The sequence below is a fragment of the Coccinella septempunctata genome, chromosome 1, assembly GCF_907165205.1.
Source record: "Coccinella septempunctata chromosome 1, icCocSept1.1, whole genome shotgun sequence".
NCBI lineage: Eukaryota > Metazoa > Arthropoda > Insecta > Coleoptera > Coccinellidae > Coccinella > Coccinella septempunctata.
The window spans coordinates 6,220,246-6,226,543 of record NC_058189.1 but is presented as its reverse complement, the minus strand read 5'-3'; positions in this window follow the sequence as shown (position 1 = coordinate 6,226,543).

Below are 6,298 nucleotides of genomic sequence, written 5' to 3'. Positions count from 1 at the left end.
GCTTTGCTATTTTTCTCCGAGTCTTCATGGTTTTAGCTTCTTAATTAATACTACTATAACTCAATTTTTATGCAAACTTTTTGACACTCAATGTAGATCAAGAGTGGTTTCCTAAAATTTCATATACAAAAAATTATTGCAAATTTTCGAATTCGAATAAATTTTAACGGCATGCAGACAATTATTGAATTCTGGAAAAAGTACCTCCTCGAGCAAGACTCGAACCTACGACCTGATTGCCGGACAGGCGCTCTGCTCCCAAGACTTTTCCGATAGAATCCTTAGTTCTTACGTCTCCTTCGGTACCTCGAATGGCAGAGCGCCTGACCGGCAATCAGGAGTCGTAGGTTCGAGTCTGGCTAGAGAAGGTACTTTTTTCAGAACTCAATAAATGTCTGTCTGTCGTTAAGAAAATTTCAAATTTATTCTCAGGCAGTAAAACTTGTGAATTTTCGTATGTTCAATTTCAAATGTGATGAGTTTCTTCCTGATAAGAATGGAAATGAGATTAAAAAGTTAGATTATTTCGGTTACTTTTCGAATCTTCATTTTTTCGTACCATCCTCATATGCAATTCTACTTCTCCAGCATTTGGAGTATCAACACATTGTCTAGAAGTGACACACTGGGACCTTACTATAGAAAAACGAATTGGTGAAATGATCAAAGGTGATGCGGTTACAGGATCTTGGAACCTTCCAACAAAAAGACGGCAAACAGAATCCTTTTCCTTCTCCTTTTCACTGATTTATTAGACGATTTAAAGGAGAACCATGACCAGACACGTCACTGTGAATTCGCAGTTTCTGCACTTCAGGTCTCTCTGCTATTCTCTTTTTCATCAAAGGGAATTTCGGAATACATAGTTAAAAACCTCCTTAATGTTGGGTTTTGGAATATCATATCATTAAAATTCAAAGAGTGGTATCGTTCGAAGATTTCGTGATCACTTTTGAATAAAACTGACGAATAATTCAGAATATTCACACAGCTTCTGAGGGGTACTTCGGACCTATGGGGATAACATAATTGTTATGATTGCTTACTTATTATGTCAGTGATATAGCATCAAAACAAGGAGTTTTATGTTTATATATTTGGTTGCCTATTGAGTTAATGGTCCCATCCTCGTCGCCAAAATGGTTACATAATTGATGACATGATCTATTGATATCTAGTTAGCCTAGGCCAGACCCATGCATAAAAAAAATATTGCGTTACCATAGCAACGAACAATAACTCATTAGAAGTGTCAGTGTGAAGTTTGAGGTCAAAAAAGTAAACCAGAGATACGCAATAAATTTAAAGAAAGAAGATGTCCACCGAAACTGTGAAAATCGAAAAATTGTAGTATCGAGTCATCATCAAGTACCTGTATTTAAAAGGGTTAAGAGGTAAGCAGATTTAGGAAGATATTCTTAATACCCTTGGTTATCAATGTGCTTCGTATGCGACCGTGAAAAATTGGACTGCAAGCTTCAAAAGAGGTCAATTTTCCATTGAAGATGATGACCGATCGGGAAGGCCAGTTTCTGTGTCAGTATCCGATTTGAATACGATGTAGACTTCTTAAACAGAATTGTTACTATGTATGAGACTTGGGTACATTTCTACGATCCAGAAACAAAGCAACAATCGATGGAATGGCGACACTCTGGTTCTCCAAGACCTAAGAAGTTTCGTGTCCAAAAATCTGCTGGAAAAATTCTTGCCTCAGTTTTTGGGATTGCCATGGGGTATTTCATCATGATTGATTTTTCGGATAAGGGTAGAACAATAACCGGAGATTACTATTCGACATCGCTGAGCACTTTACAGGAAAAATTAAAGAAAAAAGACGCGGGAAGCTATCTAAAAGTGTTTTGTTTTTGCAGGACAACGCCTCTGCACACAGATCTCATGTTGCCAAAAAATCGTGATTTAGGGTTTGAATTTCTAGAACACCCTCCTTATTCACCAGATTTAGCTCCTTCCGACTATCATCTCTTTGTTCAACTGGAAAAAAGTTTAAAAGGTCGTAAATTTTCTTCCAACGAGGAGGTAATAAAAGCTGTGGAGGTCTGGTTTCCAGAGCAAGAAGAAACATTTTTTTAAAGGTCTAGAGACGTTGCAGGTTCGCTGTAGTAAATGTATCCAATTAAGAGGAGAATATGTTGAGCAATAAAATATTTTGACATTGAAATTTTGTTTGGTTCTATAGTAGGCTAAAAGCGGGTTTCATAAAACTTTGATTTCCCGATCAACGATTTGACAGTCACTCGATTCCTCAAACGAAATCAATGAAACCTTTTCCTTTTCATTTCTAAATATATTGAAGAAGTGGCGATTGAGAATAATAGAATGGACGTATAAACATCATAATTTTATGCGGGAATGATATTCTGAATGATCATAACTGAATTATCGATTGAAAACAAATTGACGTCTATTCGTCTATCAAGCGTTGATTCCCCGATCAAGCTTTATGAAATCCGGAGTAAGAATTTTTCAATATATCCTCGTATAAATGAATTGCCATAATATCCATAACATTTGAAATCTTTCAGAACATTATTTTAAAGCAAAGTCATAGTTTCCCACTTGATCGCAATCGTAGTAAACTGTTCTCAGATTCCAAATGAAAGATTACATACTTGTATTATTGCAGCATACTAAGAGAAAGAAATATATGATTTCATAGAAAAAAGACCTCTCACAATTCTAATTGACAAAAAATGGAAAACTAGGAAATTAATAACAATGTCTGATTAAATGGTCCATTTTTAAATACCCTGGATAAGCAAAATAACATAATTCAAACCAAGTACAGCGTTAATAACCTTGTTGTTCCTGAAATCCGAAAAGAAGGAAAAAAAGTGACGACAAATACGTGGAATTCGTTGAGATCAGAATAAAGCGCAGTCGTCAGGAAAACTGGAATTTTTGATGCGAATGATTGGCGTTCTTTTTTCCATGCCCAATCGAATTCCGCTGATAGGGTCTATGAAGTGGAAACGCTTGATTCGGAGGGTTGTGAAGTTTTCGCCCTATACGACTCCACCATAAGGTGCGACTGAATTGCATATTATTAGGCTGTATGCGTTGGAAAAAGTTTATTCGAGTACGAAAATTCTAACCTTCAAGCAGAAACTAGGGGGAAATATTACTCATCCGAAAAATGTTAGTTTTCTCTTCAAAGTGGTTGTTCAACCTCGAAATTCAACACTCCTGGTTCACTGAAAGAATCATCTTACCATTCCTTTATCATTTAGTAGGTACAGAACATTCTAAGAAGATCGAGCGGTGAAATTTGAAAGGACAATTTTCAAAACTCTTATATAGGTATTTATTTATTTGATTCCTCTAGTCTTTTTTATTTATAAAGTTATATAGGGTGATTCATAACTATTGGGACATAGGCTAAGGGCAGATTGTTTGGACCAAAATATTACGATATGACATTTTCCTAACGAGAATGTTTCTAGTGGCTCAAGAGAGAATATGGTGTCGATTTTGTGCTGTCGAATTTCGTAAATATAAGTTGTATCACTTTATCCTCTTAACTATGTTCTATTAAGACATATACTCCATTCACATTTATTTTAGCAGTCGGTTGGCCATGAAATGATTTTCTTAAGTTTTTGTAACTAGAACGGATTAAGGTTGGCACTCATGAAATGTCGTTAATGTCATAACGCCGTTGCCACAACTAATATCAATTTTTATTTCGAAAATGCCGAAAGTGGTTGAAAAAAGAGACAGAGTTTCAGGAAGTGCTATTTAGAATTCAGGTACGCTCATTCAAATTGTTATACCCTGATGGCCTGATATTCTAAATTCCACAATACCTCAGACGGTAGTGAACATATTCAATGAAGTAGGAGAATGTTTCATTTGAATCTAAACGACTTATATTTCAGCTGAATATTTCCGCAATCAGAAAGATTGTGAATGAAGGGGATGACAAAGAATTTCCTTCTATTGGGAGACCCAAAAAAGTGATGGCGTTTGAGAATTTTATCTTCGAGTGAATTAATGCGAAAAGTTTACTACAGGATTTTCGATGAATGTCATCGTAGAATAAGTTCCCGAAAATTGATTTTTCTATTTTTCATTTGACTTGTCCTATACATTGTCTTGAGGTACCAATAAATGCCTTATTTTTATTATTATATCAATGTATTAAAATGAACAGCCACAAATACGCGGCAGTTGTCCTGTTAATTGTTTATTCATGTGAAATTTTTGTTCAAAGGTGAAGTTCAACTTGACTCGAAACTTCCTTCAATTCCTTTCACTTATATTGATGCAAGATGATTTTTGTTGAAGAATTTAGCATTCTTGTAATTATCTGTTAATTCTTTCGGGAGATATCAACCATTGCATCATATGCATTTCATTTTCGGGTTAATATTTTCGAAATCTACAACTGATGTAACGTATTCAAAGTTTAGCCAAAGAAGATAACGAACATTAACTCTCCCCAAGCTAGTGCATATTATGATATTATACTGATCTCTTGTATTTTCTATGCAAATAACTGGATTTGGTTTGCCTTCAATCAGTTTGTATAAACTTCAATTATGTTCGTCACATATTTTCCGAAGAGATTCGACATTGTGATAATAATAACAGAAACTTCTACGTAAAACGGGAAACATAGCCTCGATTTAAAACCCAAAAATGTTTTGAAAAGCTTCATAACCCCACATTTTCGTACTATGCAGAGTGAAATGTGTCAAATTTCCATGGCCAACCGAGTGCTAAAATAAAAGTGAATGGAGTATAAGTATCAGGAATTATCAAAGTAAATAACTGATTCACTTTTATAGAAGATGGTGATGGAAATCCTATATGGATTTAAGTAAGGACTTCGACTCGGTGAATCGGAGAGCGCTATGGAAAATGGGACGCCTTGGAGTACCCGAAAAATTCTTAGCAGTGTGTAAAAGCCTTCATACCAACAACACCGCTTGAATACAGCATAATGGCTCAACAATCGACCATTTCTTAACCATCTGGAATAAAACAAGGCTGCGTATTAACGCCTTTACTGATCGATATTTTCGCCATAGCTGTCTCGATAATTGCTGACATCAGTATGCCTGTAAGAGGTGTTGGATAAAGATTCAGATTTGATGGAGATCTGTTCAACCTGAAGCGCCTCAGAGGAAAAAAAACCCATACAAAGTTTATCACGAAACTTTAATATGCAGACGACTGCGCACTTATCGCTAGCAGCTCAGAGGATCTACAGATATCAACCTGGAGGATGAAACTCTAGAACCGGTCGAACAGTTAAAATACTTGGAAAGCTTCATAAATACTAGGGCTAACCTAGACAAGGAAATACACAACCGTATCAATTCGGCATTACGGGCATTCTGGAAGCTAATGCTAGTGTTTGAGTGTTTCAAAATCACGACCACAATCTGAAGACCAAGACAGCTGTTTACAAAGTAGTGGTCCTTCCAACGCTTCTTTACGGAAACGAAAGCTGGACTTCCTACAGGCGACACATTAAACAGCTTGAACAAACGCAACAACGTCATCTAAGACAAATAATGCACATCAGATGGTTCCACAAAGTTTCAAATGCGGAAGTCTTGCAACGCGCGATTTGTATAACAATTGAGACTCAAGTAACGAGGGGCCGACTCAGATGGAGCGGCCACATTTTGAGGATGCAAGAAACAAGACTCCCCAAAATAGTTCTGTACGGCGAATTCACAGTGGTAGCTCGAAAACCAGGAGGAGTATAAGCGGTTCAAGGATTTACTGCATCAATCCCTGAAATCAGTTAATGCCAATTATAACTGGAAACAACTAACATTAGACAGATCACAGTGGAGGTCTTGGGTCCATAGTTATAATGCAGAATACAGCGGCAGCTAGATCTGGTTGGTTACTATCCATGCCCAGAGTGAGGAAGGATCTGTAGGTCACGATTGGGTCTTCTCAGTCACAGGAGGGTACACAGTCTAGAACAGAGTGAGGTTGGCACACATGAAATGGCGTTAATGTCGAAACGACGTTACCTACCGCTTGCCAAAAAGCTAAGAAAAAGTATCACGAACTGTTGAATTGATGTGGCCGATACAGCTTAAAAATGAATAATTTGATTTTCACCAGCATGAATTGTTTAACCGCGACACGTGTTTCGCTATCACAGTAGCATCTTCAGTGTCTTCACCTGAAAAAGCTACTGTGATAATAGAGGTATATGAATCATAATCATAGAATACTAGATAACATTGTGACCAAATTATTCAGGTCAATAGTCTTTCAATGCAATTATTTATTTTTAGTTCTTCTACAG